The following is a 27,500-nucleotide window of genomic DNA, read 5'->3' as shown; positions in this document are numbered from 1 at the left end:
TGTAAATATGTAAAAGTGCTCAGTTTGCACATAAGCAAGTTTCCCATGGGAAAAAAAAATATACAGTGGTGCTTGAAAGTTTGTGAACCCTTTAGAATTTTCTATATTTCTGCATAAATATGACCTAAAACATCATCAGATTTTCACACGAGTCCTAAAAGTAGATAAAGAGTACCCAGTTAAACAAATGAGACAAAAATATTATACTTGGTCATTTATTTATTGAGGAAAATGATCCAATATTGCATATCTGTGAGTGGCAAAAGTATGTGAACCTTTGATTTCAGTATCGGGTGTGACCCCCTTGTGCAGCAATAACTGCAACTAAACGTTTCCGGTAACTGTTGATCAGTCCTGCACACCGGCTTGGAGGAATTTTAGCCCATTCTTCTGTAACGAACAGCTTCAACTCTGGGATGTTGGTGGGTTTCCTCACATGAACTGCTCGCTTCAGGTCCTTCCACAACATTTCGATTGGATTAAGGTCAGGATTTTGACTTGGCCATTCCAAAACATTCACTTTATTCTTCTTTAACCATTCTTTGGTAGAACGACTTGTGTGCTTAGGGTCGTTGTCTTGCTGCATTACCCACCTTCTCTTGAGATTCAGTTCATGAACAGATGGCCTGACATTTTCCTTTAGAATTCGCTGGTATAATTCAGAATTCATTGTTCCATCAATGATGGCAAGCCATCCTGGTCCAGATGCAGCAAAACAGGCCCAAACCATGATACTACCACCACCATGTTTCACAGATGGGATAAGGTTCTTATGCTGGAATGCAGTGTTTTCCTTTCTCCAAACATAACGCTTCTCATTTAAACCAAAAAGGTCTATTTTGGTCTCATCCATCCCAAAACATTTTTCCAATAGCCTTCTGGCTTGTCCACATTATCTTTAGCAAACTGCAGACGAGCAGCAATGTTCTTTTTGGAGAGCAGTGGCTTACTCCTTACAACCCTGCCATGCACATCATTGTTGTTCAGTGTTCTCCTGATGGTGGACTCAGGAACATTAACATTAGCCAATGTGAGAGAGGCCTTCAGTTGCTTAGAAGTTACCCTGGGGTCCTTTGTGACCTCACCAACTATTACACGCCTTGCTCTTGGGATGATCTTTGTTGGTCAACCAATCCTGAGGAGGGTAACAATGGTCTTGAATTTCCTCCATTTGTATACAATCTGTCTGACTGTGGATTGGTGGAGTCCAAACTCTTTAGAGATGGTTTTGTAACCTTTTCCAGCCTGATGAGCATCAACAACACTTTTTCTGAGCTCCTCAGAAATCTCCTTTGTTCGTGTCATGATACACTTCTACAAACATGTGTTGTGAAGATCAGACTTTGATAGATCCCTGTTCTTTAAATAAAACAGGGTGCCCACTCACACCTGATTGTCATCCCATTGATTGAAAACACCTGACTCTAATTTCACCTTCAAATTAACTGCTAATCCTAGAGGTTCACATACTTTTGCCACTCACAGATATGTAATATTGGATCATTTTCCTCAATAAATAAATGACCAAGTATAATATTTTGGTCTCATTTGTTTAACTGGGTTCTCTTTATCTACTGTTAGGACTTGTGTGAAAATCTGATGATGTTTTAGGTCATATTTATGTGGAAATATAGAAAATTCTAAAGGGTTCACAAACTTTCAAGCACCACTGTATAGTACTGCCTTTTATTGTGTGTGATGTAACAACGAAACACCAAGGCAAGGCAGCTTCACTTGTATAGCACATTTCATACATGAAGGCAACTCAAAGTGCTTTACAGAGCAAAAACATTTATCTATTCATCCATCCATTACTTGTAGCCGCTTATCCTGTGCAGGGTTGCAGGCAAGCTGGAGCCTATCCCAGCTGACTATGGGCGAAAGGCGGGGTACACCCTGGACAAGTCGCCAGATCATCGCAGGGCTGACACATAGAGACACAAACAACCATTCACACTCACGGTCAATTTAGAGTCACCAATTAACCTAACCTGCATATCTTTGGACTGTGGGGGAAACCAGAGCACCCGGAGGAAACCCACGCAGACACGGGGAGAACATGCAAACTCCGCACAGAAAGGCTGGTCAGCCGCTGGGCTCAAACCCAGAACCTTCTTGCTGTGAGGCAACAGGGCTAACCACTACACCACCGTGCGCCCCAGAGCAAAAACAGAGAGCATGATAGAGGATACGGATTAACAATAAAAGAGTAAAAAAAAGGCATAATTGCAATTAATAATGAAGATATGGAGTAATTAATCAATCCCAAATGAGCAGTTTCCACACAAATTGCTTCTTCTCCTTCAATTCTTCACCGATTTTGATTCTTTCTGGCCTAGGGGTACCTAGGGTGCATATAACTTCTACCCAGATTTGCTTAATTACAATTATTAATGAAGTTATGGACTAATTAAGCCTTAATGAGCAGTTCAACAAAAATTGCTTCTTCTCAGTCAGTTCTCCGTTTTGGATTCTTTCTGGCAAATAGGTCAGTATTCCTAGGATGGACAGTATCTAGCTTCTATATATAGCCTGTATATAGTGTATATAGCTTGCAACATTTATTGCGCAAGGTGGCCCACTTTAGATCGTTCCTTCTGGACTAGATGGGGCCGGAGTGAGCTACACCATCATTGGTGGTCTCGTTGATGTTTACTGACCACTTTACAAAACGCACCTGGACGGTTACAGAATCTCCATGTACAATTCAGACTCGGACATACGGTACATGCACAAGAGGCGAACTATGGCGTACTTCCAAGCACTAAATCACCATTCCAGGCGCTAAATCAAGCCAAGTGGTGCAACAGAAATGTGCTCACTTTCAAAATTGTTCGCCCTATCTTTAGGAGATCATGAGTTCAAAACGCTGACAATGCCAAAGCTGGGAGTTCAGACATCAAAGTTGTTCGCGCCCTCTCTTCCACGTCATTAACAACGGCACTAACCAATCACAGCTGTCTGTGAGCTCATGTATGTGGAAGAGGGCAGACAACGCTTTCCTCCAAGTGCGTTATTCAGTTGGATAGCTTCATGTGTCTCGAAGGAAGCATGTGATTTTGTCCCTCCCGCCCTCTCCAGTTGCTAGCTGTTGTGTTATAGTGCAGAGTAGGCTCGTTGGTGGGAACTGGCATGACCAAATTATGATGGAGCAAAAAACAATAGGCTGTGTCAATCTACAATTTGTGAAAGAAAGAAATCAGCCATAAGTGTATACTTTGTTCAAAGTGCAGGAAATATGACAGCTGTGGTCATGTAATATGACCACATGGTTATGTCACCCACAACATAATTTGGTCATGTCACCCCTCTGCTTGCCGATCTGCACTGGCTACCTATCATAGCTTGCATCAAGTTTAAGACATTGGTGCTAGCTTACTAGGTTCTCAAGGGGTTAGGGCCAGCATACCTCCAGAGTCTGATCCATTCCTACACGCCAGCCAGATCCCTATGCTCCGCTGCTACTGGTCACCTGGCCCCTCCTCCTCCTCGCCACTCCTGTCCAGCCCACTCAAGACTGCTGTCTGTCCTGGCTCCCCGTTGGTGGAATGACTTTCCCATTGAGGTCAGAACTACTGACTCTCTGACCACCTTCAAGCGCAGATTTGAAGACTTCCCTCTTCAGGCTCCACCTCTCCCTTTCCTCCCTGCCTACTGTGTAACTGTGTTTCAGTCTAGACCAACCCAGGCTGTGTTCCGTCTAGCCTGGGGTTAGCTGTTTTGAGTTCTCTATTTAGTTGCACTTTATTTGATTGGTTTGTTTCCCTGGCTGTTTGGGTATCGGTATTTCAACAGCATATTGCACTAGGTTTGCTGTCACTTGTTCAGCTGGCACTCGAACTTTCTTGTCTCGAAGTTCAGTACTTTGTGTACCTGACTTTTGCACTCGTTGTACGTCATTCTGGATAAAAGCGTCTGCTAAATGCCATGTAATGCAATATATGTGGATATCTTGTAAAAAAAAAAAAGAAAAGAAAGATGAGACATGGAATAAGATGAATCGTAATGTTTTTTTATGGCTGATTGACTGACTGTCATGTCCAATAAAAGACACCCAAGGACTGACACCTGGTCAGTCAGTGCTCAGTGGGGACAAAGAAAACCTCTGGGACTTGTTCTCCTAATCTGCTTTATGTGAGTTCCCTTGTTCCGGATTGTACACATCCATCCATCCATCCATCCATCCATCTCTCTCTCTCTGTTTCTATGTTTAGATAATACGATTGCATGCAGTGAAACACAGGGACAGAATGTACTTTTGCTATGACGGGAGCTGGCTGGATCCTGAGATCAAATATACACACACACACACACAAGCCTCTGTGTTTTATTTTATTTTTTATTTTTTTTTTAATGAATGGCTGGCATTCAGTTAGAAATGGAGGCAAATAAAAGGGATGAGAGCAAGTAACAGTTATTAAGCATTTACAAACAGACAAAACAAACTATTAGTGTGTCACTGTGGACCAATCAGCACTAAAGTAAATGTCTGCATTGATTGCACACCAAATTACAAAATATCAGAGCACAGAAACATTCATATTAAGAAAATGTGTCTATAATTTTGCTCCAAAATTGAATTGTTAGTATTAATGCATGTGATGCAAAATAATCACTTCCTTATCTAAGCAGAGCCGAATACAGGGGAGCTAACGGGTGCCAAATTGTGTTTATTTCCTTCATTATGTTGCAGGTTGATTAAAAAAAAAAAGTTTTCCTACTTCTGCAATATCCCACTTGGTAGACTGCGGAGTCAGCAGATGGAACTCAAGCTCACAGCTTTGGTTTATTGCCGTGTTAAAGTCTGGCACTTTGAGAGTCTGGTGACGGATGTGTACTGGGCTGGACCACAACCACGCAGCCAAGATCTGAGCTGACAATATGTTTGTAGCTCTGACTGATACTGAGCCAAGTCAAGCGTTAGAATCATAAAGACATTTCATTCCTCATCCGAAAGGTTTCAGTGTACTAAAAAATAGCTTTGAACTGTATTTCTCATCCAAACATAAGTGCTCATATTTCTCCTTTGTGTGTGCTTTTCCATCATTTCAGATTCACTTTGGGGCTAAAATTAAGGAACGATGTCGAAGGAGGTTTTTCCAGAAGTTTATCAGAGATTACTGGTAAGCTACAGTGGCATGCAAAAGTTTGGGCACTCTTACTGAAAATGTCTGTTACTGTGAATAGTTAAATGAGCAGAAGATGAACTGATCACCAAAAGGCATAAAGGTAAAGACGACACATTTCTTTTCAGCATTTTCTGCAAGATTTGTGTATTAATTTTGTTTTGTACAACTGGAGAGTGAAAACAAGAAAAGGAACACCATGCGAAAGTTTGGGCACCCCAATACATTTGAGTTCTCAGGTAACTTTTACCAAGGTTCCAGACCTTAATTAGCTTATTGAGCTGTGGCTTGTTCAAATTCTTCATTAGGAAAGGTCAGATGATGCAGATTTCAAAGCTGTATAAATTCTCTGACTCCTCAAACTTGTCCCTAAAATCAACAGCCATGGGCTCCTCTAAGCAACTCCCTCGCATTCTGAATAATAAAATAAGTGATGCTCACAAAGCAGGAGAAGGCTACAAGAACGTAGCAAAGTGTTTTCAGGTAGCTGTTTCCTCAGATTGTAATGTTATTAAGAAATGGCAGTTAACAGAAACAGTGGAGATCAAGGTGTGGTCTGGAAGATGAAGAAAACTTTCTGAAAGAACTGCTCGTTGGATTGCTAGAAAGGCAAATAAAAACCCCTGTTTGACTGCAAAAGACCTTCAGAAAGATTGAGCAGACCCTGGAGTGGTGGTGCACTGTTCTACTATGCAGCGACACTTGAACAAATATGACCTTCATGGGAGAGTCATCAGAAGAAAACCGTTCCTGCATCCTAGCCACAAAATTCAGCGTCTGAAGTTTGCAAATGAACATCTAAATAAGCCTGATGCATTTTGGAAACAAGTCCTGTGGACTGATGAAATCAAAATAGAACTTTTTTGGCCACAATGTACAAAAGTATGTTTGGAGAAAAAAGGGTGCCAAATTCCAGGAAAAGAACACCTCTCCGACTCTGAAGCATGGGTGTGGATCGATCATGCTTTGGGGTTGTGTTGCAGCCAGGGGCACAGGGCACATTTCACTGGTCGAGGGAAGCATGGATTCGAATAAATACCAGCAAATTCTGGAAGCAAACATCACACCATCTGTAAAAAAAGTTGAAGTTAAAAAGAGGGTGGGTCCTACAATAAGACGATGAGCCAAAACACACCTCAAAATCTACAATGGAATACCTCAAGAGGCACAAGCTGAAGGTTTTGCCTGGCCCTCACAGTCCCCTGACCTAAACATCATTGAAAATCTGTGGATAGATCTCAAAAGAGCAGCGCATGCAAGACAGCCCAAGAAACTTGTAGAACTGGAAGCCTTTTGCAAGGATGAATGTGTGAAAATCCCCCAGGTAAGAACTGAAAGATTATTAGCTGGCTACAAAAAGTGTTTACAAGCTGTGATACTTGCCAAAGGGGGTGTTACTAGGTACTAACCATGCAGGGGGCCCAAACTTTTGCTTCAGGCCCTTTTCCTTTTTAGTCATTTTGAAAATGTAAAAGATGAAAATAAAAATATTTTTTTGCTTAAAATATAAAGGGAATGAGTCATTTTTAACTTTATGCCTTTTGGAGATCATTTCATCTTCAACTTGCTTAACTGTTCACAGTAACAGCAATTTTGACCGGGGTGCCCAAACTTTTGCATACCACTGTATAATAGAGTATATTAAATATCACTGTTCGCATCATGTAAAGGAGGTGATAGATGGACAGATATAATCCCTGGAAGAGTTTTATTAATAAGCAGGCAGGCAAACAGTACAAAAACGTAGGACAAAGGTAGAGTCATAAAGGCTGAGACAAAGAGCAAAATACAAAATACAAAACTGAGCCAAAACCAGGACAGCAATACAACAAATTCAAAGGCTTGGTAATGTGATACACAAGGTACAGCATGTATACTTCGCCAAGTTTGTGTGCAGTGAGAGTCCTTTATAAGCACGTGCTGTGATTGCACTCTAATCTGGAACAAGTGCATGGTCATTAGTCCTAATGGTGCCGTGTGCGTGTCCGTGAGTAGCAGTTCAAGCTCGGATGTACCTGTGCCTGATGTACTGCTAATATGGATAACTAGGTGCTTAGTGTTTAGTGAACAAAAATAAAAAAATATTGTGCAGCAATTTAAAGATTTTAAGAATATCTGAATCACTCAAAATATTTATAAAAGTATTGAGCCCAATTTTATAATCATGATTATAATTTTTAAATATTTTGTCCCCTAAGTTTACTTTTTTTTTTTTGGGGGGGGAGGTTTGGGTGAGGTGCTGGATGAAGATGATCACCTGCAGGACCCCTCCCTGCAGCTCCTATTACAGAGCATTTGGACCTGAACAAACAGTTAAAGGAGTCACATTTAAGTCTTCATATTTATTCTAGAACAATAATTAGAACAATTTTTACAAGAACACTGCACTCCTGTTTTTTTTTTTTTTTCCAGACCTTAAAATGTATTGGGAGGGGGCCTTTGGGGGGGCAACATAATGGTAGGGGGAAATACTGGAATACTTGTTCTTCCAGGTCTTCCATGGTTTAATGTACTGGAGTGTTTTTTTTTGTTTTTTGTTTTTTTTTTTTTTTTGGGGGGGGGGGGGGGGGTTTAAAAAACAAGAAATTGTATCTGTAAAAAATGAGTTAATTGTCTTATTTTAGTGTGTGCCAAGAAAAACAAAAACAAAATAAAAAGCAATTTCCGTCATTTCCAATTTTCATTTCGAAACAAAATAATACATACATGAACCTGAGGAGCTTCATAAGACCATTACACCATCATCACATCTCATCCAAAATGTGCATCACTATTCAAAGCCTGAAAAGCTTACATGTCTCCAGTATGGAGTGAGCACTATTCCCAGAGTGCTATTTTTCATGTACACACCTGCCTGCATACACAAGCCCAATTTTATACACACACAGCATGTACTGCAACAGCATGCACCAACTAAAACAGTGAAAACACACACACATATATACAGTGGGGCAAAAAAGTATTTAGTCAGTCACCAATTGTGCAAGTTCTCCCATTTAAAAAGATGAGAGAGGCCTGTAATTTTCATCATAGGTATACCTCAACTATGAGAGACTAAATGAGAAAAAAAATCCAGAAAATCACATTGTCTGATTTTTAAAGAATTTATTTGCAAATTATGGTGGAAAATAAGTATTTGGTCAAGAACAAAAGTTCATCTCAATACTTTGTTATATACCCTTTGTTGGCAATGACGGAGGTCAAACGTTTTCTGTAAGTCTTCACAAGGTTTTCACACACTGTTGCTGGTATTTTGGCCCATTCCTCCATGCAGATCTCCTCTAGAGCAGTGATGTTTTGGGGCTGTCGCTGGGCAACACGGACTTTCAACTCCCTCCAAAGATTTTCTATGGGGTTGAGATCTGGAGACTGGCTAGGCCACTCCAGGACCTTGAAATGCTTCTTACGAAGCCACTCCTTCGTTGCCCGGGCGGTGTGTTTGGGATCATTGTCATGCTGAAAGACCCAGCCACGTTTCATCTTCAATGCCCTTGCTGATGGAAGGAGGTTTTCACTCAAAATCTCACGATACATGGCCCCATTCATTCTTTCCTTTACACGGATCAGTCGTCCTGGTCCCTTTGCAGAAAAACAGCCCCAAAGCATGATGTTTCCACCCCCATGCTTCACAGTAGGTATGGTGTTCTTTGGATGCAACTCGGCATTCTTTCTCCTCCAAACACGACAAGTTGAGTTTTTACCAAAAAGTTCTATTTTGGTTTCATCTGACCATATGACATTCTCCCAATCATCTTCTGGATCATCCAAATACTCTCTAGCAAACTTCAGACGGGCCTGGACATGTACTGGCTTAAGCAGGGGGACACGTCTGGCACTGCAGGATTTGAGTCCCTGGCGGCGTAGTGTGTTACTGATGGTAGCCTTTGTTACTTTGGTCCCAGCTCTCTGCAGGTCATTCACTAGGTCCCCCGTGTGGTTCTGGGATTTTTGCTCACCGTTCTTGTGATCATTTTGACCCCACGGGGTGAGATCTTGCGTGGAGCCCCAGATCGAGGGAGATTATCAGTGGTCTTGTATGTCTTCCATTTTCTAATAATTGCTCCCACAGTTGATTTCTTCACACCAAGCTGCTTACCTATTGCAGATTCAGTCTTCCCAGCCTGGTGCAGGTCTACAATTTTGTTTGTGGTGTCCTTTGACAGCTCTTTGGTCTTGGCCATAGTGGAGTTTGGAGTGTGACTGTTTGAGGTTGTGGACAGGTGTCTTTTATACTGATAACGAGTTCAAACAGGTGCCATTAATACAGGTAACGAGTGGAGGACAGAGGAGCCTCTTAAAGAAGAAGTTACAGGTCTGTGAGCCAGAAATCTTGCTTGTTTGTAGGTGACCAAATACTTATTTTACTGAGGAATTTACCAATAAATTCATTAAAAATCCTACAGTGTGATTTCCTGGATTCTTTCCCCCCATTCTGTCTCTCATAGTTGAAGTGTACCTATGATGAAAATTACAGGCCTCTCTCATCTTTTTAAGTGGGAGAACTTGCACAATTGATGGCTGACTAAATATTTTTTTGCCCCACTGTATATATTATATATATGCGCAGGTGCAAAAATTTATTTTGGATAAAAAATTAGTCTATAGTATTGAAATCCGTTAATCAACAACCTGGATAATTGCTTATAAATCGACTCTAAGATTCCAGTCGAATCACAACCTTTCTACGTGCTATCATTTACATCATTCTAACCCAAGTCTGGTTGAAACCTGTGTATCAAATTTGAGCATAACGCTTTACTAACTTTAAAAAAACTTTTTTTTTAGTTACATAATCAAAAACAAAACCATCAATAGTTATAGCAAGTATAGTAACTGGAGAAGTATAAGAAATATCAATAAAGATGAAAATAATATTATAATATATTGTTATTATTAGTCTATAGTGTTGTGGTACTTGAGATTGGTATTTGGTCTCGAGACTGGTGTCAAGACCATTATTTGAAGGTCTTGGTCTTGTCTCGGAATCGACTGCATTTTTACTCAGTCTTGTCTCGGTCTCAGACATAGAGGACTCAGGATTTTATTTCAAGATCGGTCAAGACCACAACTGTAGGGATTTCACTAAACTGCCTGTGCATTGTCGGATTTATTTGTTAACGTCGTTACTGTGATTGGATGTAAAATTTCCTGCTTCAAATGCAGCCAATAACGTGACTCATTGCTAATTTGAAAATTTTCTTCCTGTTAATGGCCATCACCCCCACCCCCCCACCCCCCCACACACACTGGTCTGGTCTTGACTTGGTCTCATCCTGCCATGGTCTTGGTCTTGACTTGATCTCAACCCCTCAAAGTCTTGGTCTTGGTTTAGGTGGTCTTGACTACAACACTACTAAATAATATCAACATTAAAACAGGACAGATGAAGGGAGCAACAGAAATGTGTTTGCTTTATCATCTAGAGATCGTGAGTTCGAATCAACGAGCCAAGACTGGAAAACTGGCTGTGATGGATGATCTGTATTCTCTCTCCCCATGTCAATCACAGCAACCCTAGCCAACAGTGGGTGTTTGTAAGCTCATGTATGTGGAAGAGGGTGGATAACATGTTCCTCCCAGTGTGTTACGCTGCCCTGTGATGTAGCATGAGCAGCAGTTTGAAAGGATGCGGAGGTTGGCTTCGCGTGTCTCAGAGGAAGCGCATGTTAGCCTTCGCCATCCCTGGTTCATAGCTGTCATGTGAACTGGCAAAGATCAAACTGGGGAGAAAAAAACATGCCAGATATCAATCGTATTCATTTTGGTATTACATTTTCCAGTCTTTGATTAATTCATTTACGTGTCTCATTTGCTTGAATTATGGATTTGCTTATTTCGGTCAAGCTCTGTTATTCTCCTCTGTGACAATCCTTTTTCACAGCTTCACATTACATCACACTTTATCCAGCACAACACGGTCACACCAGCTATGAGTTCAGAATGGAAACTAATCCATGTTTGATATGAATCTTGAAATAAATCTGACTGCACACAGAACCCCACAGATCATGTTCTGAAAGGAATCAAAACCCACATTCACATAACTATCTAACTGCAGGTGAAGTTGGAAAGCAGCAAAATTTCCTGCTTGGTTTTGGCCCTTATCTCTAGCCACTTTATCCTTCTACAGGGTCGCAGGCAAGCTGGAGCCTATCCCAGCTGACTACGGGCGAAAGGCGGGGTACACCCTGGACAAGTCGCCAGGTCATCACAAGGCTGACACATAGACACAGACAACCATTCACACTCACATTCACACCTACGGTCAATTTAGAGTCACCAGTTAACCTAACCTGCATGTCTTTGGACTGTGGGGGAAACCGGAGCACCCGGAGGAAACCCACGCGGACACGGGGAGAACATGCAAACTCCGCACAGAAAGGCCCTCGCTGGCCACGGGGCTCGAACCCAGACCTTCTTGCTGTGAGGCGACAGCGCTAACCGCTACACCACCGTGCCGCCCCGGTTTTGGCCCTATAAAGCTTTATTTAAAAAAAAAAACAATAAAATAAAAGAGGATACTTCCATAACTGTTATTTTATTCTGTACACATTACTGAGCCTTTCAAAAAGAACATTTATATTGTACAACCTTGGACACAAGCATCTCTAATTCAAAAAGAAAAAAGAATCTTTTTTTTTCTTTATTTAATTCTTTCCTTGGGTCTTGGATTTCAGGAATCAGACCGAGATTTGCTCTTCAGGGAGCTCAAGGCTTTTGTGTTTCAGACTTTCAGCATTTAAGCGTTTTAAGACAGAGCTATAACCACTAGCTTAATGCAAATCTAGCAAGAAGCTTTTTTACACAAAGACATGACTGATACACCACAGATATCTGCTTCCGATGATTAATGCATTAACTGCATCACATCCTGGGTTGTTAAATTGAATCAAACTGAATGATTCCAAACAGAACGTGATTGCTTTCCAATTGAATTGCCCACCACTGATTGTATTTCGAATTGAATTAAGCCAAAGGCTATAATGGTCGAAATGTCTCGAAAGGTGTAATATTAGACAAAATAAATGCCTCTGAAAATAAGGAATAGGCTCCACCGTGTAGACCCCAAAACACCCCTCCACCCCCATCTACTATCAGCAAGCAAGTGATCCTGACATTAACCATTTATGTCATGCAAAACATTAAAAAAAAAAAAAATGTCACCATAGAAACTGTAATCTATGTTTAAATGTTCATGATGATGGCAAGAGACTAACCAATACAGGTGTAATACTGTTTTCAGACACGGTTACAAGGCGAGAAAGCTCAAAATAAAACAAACAGCCAAACAAATCAAGAACTTACGATGGCACATTATTGCCATTGCAGGTAAAAAAGTATATATATATATGGAGCTGAGGGAAGGGGTAATATTCTGAGAAAAATACTTAGAACTTCTGAGATTAAAGTCATAAATTTGTGAGGAAAAACTCAGGAATTCTGAGATAAAAAGTCACAAATTCTGATTTTTTTTCTCGTAATGTTACCCCTTCCCTCAGCTCCATAACACACGAAAACCTCACTATTTTTCTGAGTGTGTTTCTTGTAAATTTGTTACATTTTAATCTTGGAATTTCTGAGGGTTTTTAAAAATAAATTTACAACTTTAATCTTGGAAATTCTGAGCTTTTTTCCCCCTCCCTCTGGATATTACCCCCTCCCTCAGCTCCGTATTTTTTATTTGCCCAATGGCCTACACTGGCCCTAATACAATGTCATAATAAATAAATAAATAATTCATAGTTTTATTTTGAAATAATGAAATACAAATTATATCCCTATTGTGAAGTACCAGTACATTTCATAGTAATTAAATTTATATTTTTATTTTTTTCGCGGTCCGGTTTCCATCAAATCCTGCGCTGTGATTGGCTGGCGAGCGGGTCCGTATCCTACGTAGGGTGGCCAGACATCCGGCTTTAGGCCGGACCGTCCATCTTTTCAATGTCTTGTCCGGCGTCCGGCGCAGCATCAAGCTGGACGCACATTTGTCCTCCTTTTAGAGACGATGAGCGGAATTATATAATATCGACTTGCCAGACTGGAAGAGCAGAGTTCTAGAATAACGTTTTGTAGGGAAACTGCAGATCTGTGCTGCACACTAGTAATCTACAATAAAGAGTCTATGGCTCGATGTTTTTTGGCATGCAATGCGAACTCTGCACCGCGTGGCATTGCGTTCTAGAACGCGTTGCGCTCTATCCTTTGATGATCTTCCTGGCGCGTGCCTAGTGCCCTGCCCCCCTGGCCCTGGCTGGGACTTGGAAACACGAGTCTGTCCGGTAGACCAGCTGCTCACAACTTAACTTGTTAGGATACTCGTGAAGGTATCAATGCGCTGTCGAAGCGCGCAGAAGGTGTTAGTACGCCTGTCATTATAGTGCGGACTTTCCATAGCATAGAAAATCGCCACGTTTCAATTTGTGTAACTGAACTTTGTTTCATGTCACTGGTCATATAAACCTATGTAAACAGGAAAAACGTGGAAGAGTTTGGTCGCATCTAACTACAGCCCCAAAAAATACCATTGGCCATGCTGAGCCTAGCTACATTGCTAACAGGAGTAACAGTGCGTCTGACTGACTGGGAGGTCGCGCAAAGCTCGGAGAGGTACGGATCAGCTCGTCTCAATTCAGAGAAGAACATATTTCATTATGGAAGTATGGTGGACTGTTCCTTTAAAGGCCTGTTTCCATTCCAAATTCACAAACTTGCCTTCATACAAGTGTATTCACCAACACTGGAATCTGAGGAAGAAGAGATAGATCAGTTTTATGAGAAGCTCCAAGGTGTCCTGAAAACCATCAGGAAACACAACATGCTTATCATAAGTGGCGATCGAATGCTAAGGTTGGAACATCGAATCAAAACAGGCGAGAGGAAATAGGAATTCATGGAACTGGTGAAATCAACAGCAACAGCAAGAAGCTCATTGATTTTTGTGAGATGAATAGTCTGGTCATTACTGGTACTATATTCCCACACAAGGATACATGGATATCACCTGAACACACAGCCAGATCGACCATGTTCTCATCTAAAGCGATTTAGAAAATCTGTCCGTAATACAGGAGTTATGCAGGTGCTGATGTTGGCTTAGACCACCATCTTGTTAGAACCATAATAAGACTCAAGCTGAAGAAGAAGAAGAACAGGCCCCCTTGTTCCTGAATTAGATATGAAGTCAACAAGCTGCAAGACTGTGCAACCAGGAATGGCTTTTCTGTGGAACTCTGCAACAGCTTCACAATTTTGGAGGCGATTGATGAAGATCTGGTTATCAACACTAAATGGAACCATTTCAACAAGGCACACAACATCACCACTGAAAAAGTACACCGTCGAAAAAAGAACAACAGCAAGCCATGGATGGGGGCTGAGTCTGTAATAGTCCGGATCCCCAGGAAAGTACATTTAAGAGACTGTAGTAATTGGAGAAGTATTACGCTTCTCGTAATTCCAAGCAAAGTGCTTGGCAAGATTATTTTTAGGAAGAATGAAGGAAGGTACAAGTGTCAAATTAAGACCAGAACAAGCAGGGTTCCCCTAGGGTAGAAACACTACTGATCAGCTCTTCATATTGCGTAATATTATTGAGCAAGCATGCGAATGGCAAAAGCACTCCTGATAATCAATTTCATTGACTTCGAGAAAGCATTTGCCTTGCTACACATAGCCAGCCTGTGGGGGATTGTAAAATCATATGGCATCCCAGAGAAGTTGATTAGGATAATAAGGCTGTTCTCCCAGGGTACAGAGTGTGCCGTTCTCGATAATGGGCAAACGTCTGATTGGTTCAAGTTTAAAACAGGTGTGAAGCAAGCCTGTGTAATGTCTGGGTTCCTCTCCTTATTTGCAACTGACTGGGTGATGCGCCAAACAACAGAGAAGGCTAACACTAGGATAAGATGGAAGATGATGGAGAAGCTTGAAGACCTTGATTTTGTAGATGACCTTGCTCTAATTTCCACAAAAACAAACCAGATGCACAGGAAAATTACCAAGCTTTTGGACACAGCTAGTACAATCAGGTTACGAATCAGCAGGAAGAGAACCAAGGCCCTTAGGGTCAACTCTGATGGCGAAGAGATCAAAGAGGTCAATGACCCGGGTGCAACAGTAAGTAACGAAGGAGGCACGGACATGGATATGCAGAACAGGCTGGGGAAAGGCTAAGCCCACTTTTGGCAGGCTAAAGAAGATCCTGAGTTCTAAGAAAACTCAGATCAAATTATACAACACATTGGTCAAGCCAGTGCTGCTGTATGGATGCCAGACTTGGAAAGTTGTGGACAATGACAAGCTAGATTCTTTCCAATTCAAGTGGCTCAAGAGAATCATGGGGATATTTTGGCTGTCCGTAATTTCAATTGACGAGTTGAACGATCTATACGGATCCGAGAGGATAAGCACTACAGTTACACGGAGGTGCTGGAGATGGATAGGACATGTGTTGAGAATGCAGAAACAACACTACTGATGCAATATGGTCCTTACATGGACTCTCGAAAGAAGACGTAGAGTAGGCCACCTAAAAACAACGTGCCACAGAAATAAAGAGACGAGCTGGGCTGGAAGTTTCCGGAACAGGCTAGAGTCGGAGCTGAGGATAGAGTGAGGTGGCAGAAGTGTGTGATGGCCTTATGTGCAACAAGAAGCCTTTATTTATCACACTCAAGCACAGACTTAAGCACAGTGAAATGTCTCCTCTGCATTTAACAAATCTGAAGCAGTGAACACACACACACACACATACCCAGAGCAGTGGGCAGCTAGGCTACAGCGCCTGGGGAGCAGTCGGGGGTTAGGTGCCTTATTCAAGGTCACTTCAGCCTAACCTTCAGGCCATGGCTGCCCCATGTTAACCTCACTGCATGCCAACAGAGCCCAAAGAGGCGAGGTGAAGCGTGGCAAGACAAGTCAAGGTGTGATGAGGGTAACACTCTATTTTAAGTAACACTTATAAGGGCTCAAGTCATAAACTGCAGTCACTTGATGTTGCCTAAAACCTAAAGGTCTAACATGGAGAATTCAATCAAATAAGATGTGAATTCTCATCTCATCTCATTATCTCTAGCCGCTTTATCCTGTTCTACAGGGTCGCAGGCAAGCTGGAGCCTATCCCAGCTGACTACGGGCGAAAGGCGGGGTACACCCTGGCCAAGTCGCCAGGTCATCACAGGGCTGGCACATAGACACAGACAACCATTCACACTCACATTCACACCTACGGTCAATTTAGAGTCACCAGTTAACCTAACCTGCATGTCTTTGGACTGTGGGGGAAACCGGAGCACCCGGAGGAAACCCACGCGGACACGGGGAGAACATGCAAACTCTGCACAGAAAGGCCCTCGCCAGCCACGGGGCTCGAACCCGGACCTTCTTGCTGTGAGGCGACAGCGCTAACCACTACACCACCGTGCTGCCCCGCATTATGTATTTATATCTAATATTTCGTTAAAAACCAAGGGTGGCATGGTGGTGCAGTGGTTCGTGCTGTCGCCTCACAGCAAGAAGGTTCTGGGTTCAAGCCCAGTGGCTGACAGGGGTCTTTCTGTGTGGAGTTTGTACATTCTTCCCGTGTCTTTGTGGGTTTCCTCCAGGTGCTCTGGTTTCCCCCACAGTCCAAAGACATTCAGTTGGGTTAACTGGCTACTCAAAATTGTCCATAGGTGTGAACGGTTGTTTCCCAAGCCTGGAAATGGGAAGATTGTGGCAGGAGGGGCATCTGGTGTAAAACTACGCTCCAATTAATATGACATATGGATCGATAGGGTCCACATGGCAGCGACCCCACATTCATAAGTGGGAAGAGCTGGAAGGAGTGAGTGATTTAGTTAATAACCAAACCGCTATGTCAGGGGTTTTCAAAGTGTGGGAGAGTCAGCCCCCCCTCAGAGAGCAAATAAACAACAGCGCCCCCCTCACAATTTTTGTTGTTGCTATACTTAATGTTCCATTCGTATTTTTAAAAAAATGGTTGTTGTACAAATTATTTTTTTCTTTTACACATTTTAAACATCTGTGCTTTTTAAAACATCTTTTTTTTTACACATTTTAAACATCTGTGCTTTTCTTTTTAAAACATCTTGTTTTACACATTTTAAACATCTCATAGCATCGTTAGCTAGCACCTCTTGGCAGACAACACACTGTGGCAGTGGAGCATCTTCAGATCCAGTCCATGAAAATCCAAACTTTAAATAATCGTAGTCATACTTCCTTCTTTTTCAGTCCCCCCAGGATTTCGCGGGCCTTTTTTGTGATTGTTGCGGGCTAAAATGTCTGATGTTGCAGGGGTTTTCAAAAAAATTGCGATGAAAGTTGCAGTGTTTTTTAGGTTTTTGTTGCGATTACATTGCGGGAGGAAGTGAAAGTTGCGAGAAATTGTTGCGATTTTCTCTTTTTGTGATTAAAATTGAGTGATATGTTAAATATTAAGTTATTACCAAAAAACTATTGATTAAAAAAACAAAGACACTGAGAAATGGTCCTATAAACAACTTTACCAATATAAAAGATTACCAGGACTACAAAAATGCAGAAAAATAGGCTTTACTTATCCAAATGCACCTGTCGGTTCAAAAGTTAAAGTGCACAGAACCTCACAGCACAACATGAAGTTACCTTAAAATATAATATAAATGCCTCAGCTTTCATGTAAGAAAAAAAAAAACTATTAATACTAGTACTGTGTGCAGGCAGTCTCTCCTGAAGACTAAATTAAACAATAATTATAAACTAATAAAATAAATGGCTCAGGCTTCATAGAAGAAAAAAAACAATTTGAACAGAATCTCACAGTATGATGCTGAAGCTGCCTAAACAATGGAAAATAAAATACCATTTTGGCAAAAATGTTGGCATCCATTAATTTCTTGTATTAAGTAAAAAAATAATGTAAAGTGCACACAGTCCTTCACTGTAAACATAACACACTTTCAGTAACAGAATTTAAGCCTATATAAACATTGTCTCGCACATGCAGTGTTGCCAGATACTGCTGACGTTTTCCAGTCTAAAATATGTTCAAAACCCGCCAAAATGCACTTAAAACCGCCCAATCTGGCAACACTGCGCGCATGCTGCTTCTCTTGAACGTATACACGGAAGTAAGGCGGAAGGTAGTTTGTCGACGTCACCTCAAGACGACGCCAACGATTGGTCAAATTTGCGGGAAGGTTGCGGTGATTGGATATAATTGCAACACCGCCCTGAATTCGCGGGGATTGGTTGAATCGCAACATCGCGAAATCCTGGAGGGTCTGTTTTTTTGCTTGGCCCAGACTCTGTCTCCTCACTCACTGTAGCTTTAGGTACTAAAAATCGATCCAATTTGTCTCTGGCAAAGGCTAGCTGAAGTTCGCTAAATGTCCGCAATAGTAACTTATTCTGGTTTATGTTTCCTCACGTTGCGCCCCCCCGAAGAACTCTGGTGCCCCCCAGGGGAGGCGCGCCCCACACTTTGAAAAGCCCTGCGCTATGTCATCTGCATCACTGTTCTTTTCATAATGTATTACCAGGTTTTAATTCCTTTCACATTCCTGCTTTACTTTTATGCAGAAATTGATTAACAACGAATTAAATTCTCTCAGGAAAGTTCATTTCATGTCCTGCAGTTTCTGCAAGTGTAAACCATGTGTAGCTCATCTAAAGGGCAGTCTTACAACACCAAACAGTGAAGGTATTATCTCAAGACTACACTTAGGTAAAAGCTCATTCTGAATTCTGTGCACTAGAGTCTCTTGCTTTGTACACAGCTTCCCATTAACACTGTGTTTACATAATTCACAAAATGTTTCCTGAGAAAAATTGTGCACACTGTGACAAATTGTGTCAATGCGCTAAAACCGTCCGAAATGTTACACAGCGCAGTGGCAATGCAGCAGCACTGAGATCAATTTCAACATGTTTTACTTAGAAAAGTGTGCAACAGGAACAAAGGTCTTTCACAACAGAAGTGCAGGAGGAATAGACATGCTAATGTGTGGGCATGATTTTATATCATGGTGCAGAGAAAATGTCCCCACGTGGACAGGAATATCGGAGAGCTTTGATCTTCTGTTCTGTTTAGCCAGCAGTTTTATAGCTAAATTATATATCGTGATACATACGGTATCATATCATCTTTGAATATCGTGATATGATCTTTTTTTTTCCAGATTGCCCACTATGTTAAGCATCATATTTGCCAACTCAACAAAAAGTCACCAAGTTTGTGGCGATGAGATGGCGCAAGTAAAAAACATTACGGCTAGCACTTTCATTTTCCTGTCAACACGTTTAACCATGAGGTGACGTATTGTGTGTGTCATGCAAGCAGTTAGAAGTTATTTAGCTTCATTTTGCGCATTTTAGGAAGCGTTTCCTCAAACCTATGATGGCTTTTTAGGGCCAAAAATTGTAGGTAAAAAAAAAAGAAACACGGAGTTTAGGGAGGGTGTCAGTAAAGGCATTGAGAACGACAGCGCCAGCCAAACTACAAACATGGCTAACTCAGGACTACAAAGCCCAAAGAGCACAGTGCCGTCTGTCACCGGCTTACTGAACTCAGCTGTCGCTCATTCACAACTCATCAACCACACTACTTAAGCCTCATTCACACGCCCCCTCATTGCGAAGTATTGTTCTGTGTTTTCCAGAGATGGACAAAGTACCCAACTCCATTACTTAAGTCAAAGTACAGATCCCACTGGTCAAATGTTACTCCGATAAAAGTTGTCCAGTCAAATTTTTACTTAAGTCAAAGTACTGAAGTACTAGCTTTTAAAAATACTTAAGTATTAAAAGTACATTTTCTGTCAACGCTTACGATACTTAATTGCCTCTGAAGCAACCGACTGGGTTTCCTGACTAGCTTGTAGAACCTGTAGAGTTGAAGCTCCACCTGACATGCTCACAAACTCTTTTCAAACTCGAAATCATATTGGGTAGCTAACGTTACTAGAAAAGAAAGATTTTTACATTCTGTTTATTTGGCAAGATTATGCTAAAACATTTCTGAAAGGACTTCAGATAAGTTAATGTTATTCATGTTAGTGTGTAAAAATGGAGTTACGCTAACACTGTCCAAGTTAACCAGCTACCGTATGTGTAAATGTTAGCCGTGGACAAGGCGACGGCAACTTGGTGGCCAAATCCATAGAAAGTCATTAGACTAACCAGACTGCATAGCTATTGCAACGTTATCGCTAGCTCTAAAAGCACAGACAACTTCGTTGCAAGCTTTCTCTTGGAATAAAACATTTATATACCTCAATATGCTTCCACAGGTTGGACGGCAAGTTTTTATAGGCTGTGACGTGGTTCGTTTTTGGCAAACAAAACAAACGTTTAAAATGAAACGAATCTTTATTCCTTTCAGAAAACTTAAACATGGGTTCTAGGTATTGCCATGGATGCGTGCATTCCCCAGAAGAACCGCCTCCTTCCATCAACTGATCGTGTTCAAATAACGCTGCTGAGAAATCATTGCACTTGATTTTATCCAGTCTATGGACGTGACGTGACCCTAGTGATTACTGATAGTGTCTCGGTGTCACCTGTGAAAAAAACGATCACGTTTTAGAAAAGAAAAGAAAAAACATCCACTTTCAAAGCCGCTTCATAGTAACAACTAACAAGGACCTTGATAGAAATGTAGTGGAGTAAAAAGTACGATATTTGTCTTTCAAATGTTGTGAAGTCATAAGTTTCCAACAAAAATAATACTCAAGTAAAGTACAGATACTCAAAAAGCATACTTAAGTACAGTACTCAAGTAAATGTACTTCGTTACTGTCCACCTCTGGTGTTTTCCAGTCCATACCTATCTCTACCTGACTTTAGTTATTCTCACCCTCACTATCTCTCTTTGTCTACGCTTCTTGTCTCTTCTGTATTGCCCTGTTTGCCGATTGACCGACCCTTGCCTGCCTTTTGACCACGCTTCTCGTTTTGCGATTTGGCTTCATTACAAGTTTGCTCCCCGCTATCCCCTGCACATACATCAGTAAGTGCCTGCACTCTGACAGAGGGGGAAAAAATCTCTGGTGATTTTTGAGATTATAGTTATAAATTGGCAAGAAAAACAAACAAACAAACAAACAAACAAACAAAAAAAACCCCGGAAATTCCAAGATTAAAAATTCACAAATTTATGAGAAAAAATAACTCAAAGTAGTGTTTTTCGTTCGTTTGTTTTTCATCAAGGAACCAAACAGAAGTGAAAATTGCTTCATTTTGCAAGATTGGATCAACTCCATCACGACAGGCGCCACTGCCAGGAAGCATGTGATTCTTGTCGCAGAGAATATCGGAGTGTTTTTTCCTCATAAATTCTCAAATCATTGGTCCCAGCAATGTTCTTAATGTGTAAAATTGTGGCTCTTCCTCCATTCCCACAAAAGCTACTTGCATTACAACAATCTTCTGGATTTTATACATGAAAAGGACTTTTGAAACTTGTCTAAATTTAAGATCTCATCTGACTAACCCGCGCCATCGCCCGTTTCCATTTGCACTCTTACACGACACTGCAGCTCCACACTGCTTCCCATAATCTTATCTCCTGAAAGGCTAATAGGAACAGCATGAATCACGTTTGTTCCGGTTTTCCACAAACCCATGAGAGAACCGCTTCCAAACACTCACACTGGGTACTGAATCTCCATAATCGATCTTGAGGTTGCTCATGGCTTTGATGATGGCCATCATAGACTAGATGCAGCTATGAATTGGTTGTATTGAAATTAGCTCTAAAGGTCCACCAGTCCTCAAATGCTATTTATGGGCTGTGCTTATGAAAAAACACCCCTCATTTCTGCAGTTCTAGGAAATGCATCAGTGTTTGATCACAGTGTAATCTTGTATCGCTGTATGTATCACATGCTGGTGCCATTTGGACACTGTACCTAGAATGCCAAAACTGCAGCAATACCAGGAAAGCAGATCCAACTGTTCACTTCGAGCTCATCATATTCCAGCCTTGCACTGCATTTGTCTAGGGACTTCTTTACATTCCCTACGTTATTGTGGTGAGTCACGGTGAAAATGTCCAACAAAGTGATTCGTGAATCGTCCAATGTTGCATTTCGTCTCTCGAGGTGAGTCATTAACCTTGACTCATTTCACTGCATGCACCTCTTACACTGACTCTCAGTTTTCTTTTCTAGATTACACCAATTACACTGATTACACCTGTGCAACTGAAGTTATCTCATCTCATTATCTCTAGCCGCTTTATCCTGTTCTACAGGGTCGCAGGCAAGCTGGAGCCTATCCCAGCTGACTACGGGCGAAAGGCGGGGTACACCCTGGACAAGTCGCCAGGTTATCACAGGGCTGACACATAGACACAGACAACCATTCACACTCACACCTACAGTCAATTTAGAGTCACCAGTTAACCTAACCTGCATGTCTTTGGACTGTGGAGGAAACCGGAGCACCCGGAGGAAACCCACGCAGACACGGGGAGAACATGCAAACTCTGCACAGAAAGGCCCTTGCCGGCCACGGGGCTCGAACCCGGACCTTTTTGCTGTGAGGCGACAGCGCTAACCACTACACCACCGTGCCGCCCCACAACTGAAGTTCTCATCCTCATCCCATCTCATTATCTCTAGCCGCTTTATCCTTCTACAGGGTCGCAGGCAAGCTGGAGCCTATTCCAGCTGACTACGGGTGAAAGGCGGGGTACACCCTGGACAAGTCGCCAGGTCATCACAGGGCTGACACATAGACACAGACAACCATTCACACTCACATTCACACCTACGGTCAATTTAGAGTCACCAGTTAACCTAACCTGCATGTCTTTGGACTGTGGGGGAAACCGGAGCACCCGGAGGAAACCCACGTGGACACAGGGAGAACATGCAAACTCCGCACAGAAAGGCCCTCGCCGGCCACGGGGCTCGAACCCGGACCTTCTTGCTGTGAGGCGACAGCGCTAACCACTACACCACCGTGCCGCCCTGCAACTGAAGTTATATTCCAATTTTTATTGCAGCAATGGTTGCAGCATCCAAGAGTCAGTTTTCCAAAGTGTTTGGAAAAAATGTCAAAGATTGATCCTGTGTGACCAATTCACATTTTTAAAAAAATGTTTTGAAAACAGGTTACATAATGTTACATCACTTTTTTTTCACCTGCCTCATTTACAGCATATTGGTCCTGGAAATGGAAATGCATAAATATATTCATATTGAAATATTTGTGAGGGGTGGCACAGTGGTGTAGTGGTTAGTGCTGTCGCCTCACAGCAAGAAGGTCCGGGTTCGAGCCCCGTGGCCGGCGAGGGCCTTTCTGTGCAGAGTTTGCATGTTCTCCCCGTGTCCGCGTGGGTTTCCTCCGGGTGCTCCGGTTTCCCCCACAGTTCAAAGACATGCAGGTTAGGTTAACTGGTGACTCTAAATTGGCCGTAGGTGTGAATGTGAGTGTGAATGGTTGTCTGTGTCTATGTGTCAGCCCTGTGATGACCTGGCGACTTGTCCAGGGTGTACCCCGCCTTTCGCCCGTAGTCAGCTGGGATAGGCTCCAGCTTGCCTGCGACCCTGTAGAACAGGATAAAGCGGCGAGAGATAATGAGATGAGATGAGATATTTGTGAAAAAAAGAGATTCTTTACTCGTTCACAATAGTAATAAGAAATCCAACAGCGGGAAGCAAATGCTAGACTCAAAGTCCCAGAATGCAACACAATTATATGATGTAGCTGTGATGATTTAGGCCAGAGAGTCGGCTTGGTTAGTTACATATCTATGAAACAACAGCTGCGATTACACTGACGCTTCGGAAGCTGATCTGTTTGAGCAAAGTGCATCGATGAGGAAGTGAGAGAGCTGGACAGACTCAAAGACGAAAGCGCCGCTGCATCGTTCTCTTTAAATAGAGATGGCATGAAGCTCCCAGTGGCACAACCTACCAGCAGGTAATCAAAAGACCTTGTGGGTAGTGTAGGAAAACATCTGCTTGACCAAATTGTATAGATAACGAAGCGAGAGAGCGGGACAGACTAAAAGACTAAAGTGCCGCGGCATCACTTTTATTAAAGAGAGGTCACGTGAGGCTCCCAGTGGCACCACTTACCAGTAGGTAATTGAAAGGCATTGTGGGTAGTGTAAGAAAATATCTGTTTGATCTGTTTCAACAAAGTGTTTAGATGATGAGGCGAGAGAGCTGGACAGACTAAAAGACTAAAGAGCCGTTGCATCACTCTCTTTAAACAGAGATGAAGCAAGCCTCCCTGTGGCACCACCTACCAGCATGTACTCAAAAGGCATTGTGGGTAGTGTCAGAAAACATTTGTTTGATCTGTTTGAGCAAAGTGGAGAGATGAGGAGGTGAGAGAGCTGGACAGACTAAAAAAATAAAGCGCCGCTGCATCACTCTCTTTAAATAGAGATGGCATGAGGCTCCCAGTGGTACCACCTACCAGCAGGTAGTCGAAAGGCATTGTAGGGAGTGTAGGAAACCATCTGTTTGAGCAAAGTGTATAGATGCGGAAGTGAGACAGCTGGACAGACTAAAACACTAAAGCGCCGCTGCATCACTCTCTTTAAATAGAGATGAAGCAAGGCTCCCAGTGGCACCACCTACCAGCAGGTAGTCAAAAGGCATTGTAGGTAGTGTAAGAAAACGTCTGTTTGAACAAAGTGTTTAGATGATGAGGCAAGAGAGCTGGACGGTCTAAAAGACTAAAGCGCCGCTGCATCACTCTCTTTAAATAGGGATGAAGCAAGGCTCCCTGTGGCACCACCTACCAGCAGGTAGTCGAAAGGCATTGTGGGTAGGGTAGAAAAGCATCTGTTTGATCAAAGTGTATAGATGAGGAGGTGAGACAGCTGGACAGCCTAAAAGACTAAAGCGCCACTGCATCACTCTCTTTAAACAGCAATGAAGCAAGGCTCCCAGTGGCACCATCTACCAGCAGGTAATCAAAAGGCATTGTGCGTTGTGTAGGAAAACGTCTGTTTGAGCAAAGTGCATTGATGAGGACGTGAGAGAGCTGGATGGACTAAAAGACTAAAGCGCCGCTGCATCACTCTCTTTAAATAGAAATGGCAGGAGGCTCCCAGTGGCACCACCTACCAGCAGGCAAACAAAAGGCATTGTGGGTAGTGTAGGAAAACATCTGTTCGACCAAAGTGTATAGATGCGGAAGTGAGACAGCTGGACAGACGAAAAGACTAAAGCGCCACTGCATCACTCTCTTTAATTAGAGATGAAGCAAGGCTCCCTGTGGCACCACCTACCAGCAGGTAGGCATTGTGGGTAGGGTAGGAAAATGTCTGTTTGAGCAAAGTGTTTAGATGATGAGGCGAGAGAGCTGGACAGACTAAAAGACTAAAGCGCCGCTGCAACATCTCTTTAAAATAGAGACATTCCCAGTGGCGCCACTATCAGCAGGTAGTCAGATGGGTAGCGTAGGAAAACATTAACCAAACTGGAAACAGAACATGTCCATAAAAGAAGTTTACACTAAACAAGCCGACTCAGAATTTCATTACAAAGTTAATTTTGGATGCCACTGAAGATCAACGACAAACATTAATATTGAATAAAATATTTTTTTAAACCCTGCTAGGAGGATTTATTTCTTCATGGATGTTACACACATGGCTGAGTAAACTCAGGGGAACATGCTCTGGAGAGAAAGTAGAGACAGTGCGCTGTGAGCAGTCATGACTGATAATTATCACAGTGTGTGTAATGCTTCCATGTTAATGAGTGCTGTATAAACTCTGGAACGCTGAGCTGAGCTGACGTGGTTGCCAGATGAAAGGGCAGGCAGGAGAGCAAATGTTAATTGAGTTGGACTACTAAGCAAACGTAAACTAATAAAACCAATCAGATCTCAGGAACCTTTACCATTTATCTAATGGGACTTAATGCCTTTAATTGGAGCAAACAAAGACAATTTGTGCTGAGATATTTATATATGCAAACACACACACACACACACACACGTTTATCTCACTATCTTTGTGAAGACCTTCCATTGACATTATTATTATGATTGCAGTTAATTAATGCTGTGCCTGCACGTAAACCTGACCTAGTGAAAATCTTTCAAGGATCTATAAAGTTCTTTGTGAGGGTCTTTGAGGATCCTGTGGAAGATCTCAACAAAAGATCTCAACAAAGATCCTCAAAAGATCTTCAAGGGTCTTTAAAATCCTTGGCAAGATCTTCAAGGATCTACAAAGATCTTTTAACATCTTGCCAAGCTCTTCAAGGATCTTCAAAGTTATTTTCAAGATCTTCAAGGATCTTCAATTTTCCATCCATTTCCATCCTTGCCAATTCCACTGAATTAGGACCATTTAAAAAAAAATTAAAGAACCTCATTAGATCCTCGAGGATCTTAAAGGATCCTAACAAAGATCTTGTCAAGACCTTGACAAGGACCCTTACAAGATCCTGATTAAATCCTTGACGATTCCAGTTGAGATCTTTAGAAGACCCTGAAAAGGATCCTTTTTAAGATCTTTGAAGGATCCTTGTTAAATCATTGAGGATCTTGCAGGATCCTTGCAAAGATCTTTGCGGGGATCATTATGAGGATCTTTGTAGGATCCTTAAAAGAGCTTTGTCAAATCCTTGAGGATCTTTGCAAATGATTTTGCATATGAAGATCTTTGAAGATCTTTCTAAGATCCTTTAAGGATCCAATAAAGATCCTTATCTTGAAGGATCTTTGGCAATCCTCATGGATCGTTAAAGATCCTGTGAGGTTTTTCACCAGGGTAACCCTCACCTTAACCTCAGTAATGAAAAGGAAACTTTTTGGCTCATTTGTTTGTTTGTTTAAAAAATACAACAACAGCAATTTCTTTGTGTGGACCATCCGAATGTCCCCATAAGGTCGAAATTGTCAGATTTTACTATCCTTGTGGGGACATTTGGTCCTCAGTAGTATATAAAAGCACAAACACACACACACACACACACACACACACACACACACACACACACACACACACACACACACTCCTGCCGATCAACCTGCCTTTGCTGGATTTGACAATGTGCTGTACTCTGACCTAATTGAGCCTACATGCCTTTCTAAAACTTCTGCTTTCCTTTCTCACACACACACACACACACACACACACACACACACACACACACACACACACACACACACACACACACACACCTCTCCTCTGGGAGTGGGTGCCCTCACACTCTCAGCACCATCTGGTGAGGCTGCCAGAGCACACAAACATGCACTTCTCTAATGTACACACACCAACATCTGGAAAATGCTGACAGATCCGACCCAGAACTTTGTTAACCCATCACCACCATTTCCTCCAGATAAACCATCTCCACATGGGACATACCTTCAAAAAAAATCATGCCCCACTTCAGAAACCCTGTTCCA

At 42.1% G+C, this 27,500-nt stretch overlaps 1 protein-coding gene across 3 annotated transcripts in view; it reads right to left on the bottom strand.

Moving 5' to 3' along the window:
- stat5a (signal transducer and activator of transcription 5a) overlaps positions 1-27,500 on the bottom strand; it is a 193,460-nt gene that overhangs the window by 99,817 nt on the left and 66,143 nt on the right. Inside the window, exon 1 of one of the 3 annotated variants that reach the window (XM_060901977.1) lies at positions 3,410-3,552. The exons of the other annotated variants lie outside the window; for them this stretch is intronic. The gene's annotated coding sequence lies outside the window, so the exon portion shown is untranslated. Of the gene's footprint in view, positions 1-3,409; positions 3,553-27,500 lie in introns of those variants that run through there. 3 annotated transcript variants of the gene reach the window in all.

Source organism: Neoarius graeffei, chromosome 20, assembly GCF_027579695.1.
Source record: "Neoarius graeffei isolate fNeoGra1 chromosome 20, fNeoGra1.pri, whole genome shotgun sequence".
Lineage (NCBI taxonomy): Eukaryota > Metazoa > Chordata > Actinopteri > Siluriformes > Ariidae > Neoarius > Neoarius graeffei.
The sequence above is the reverse complement of the archived record's forward strand: the minus strand, read 5'-3'. Positions and strand labels throughout refer to the sequence as shown.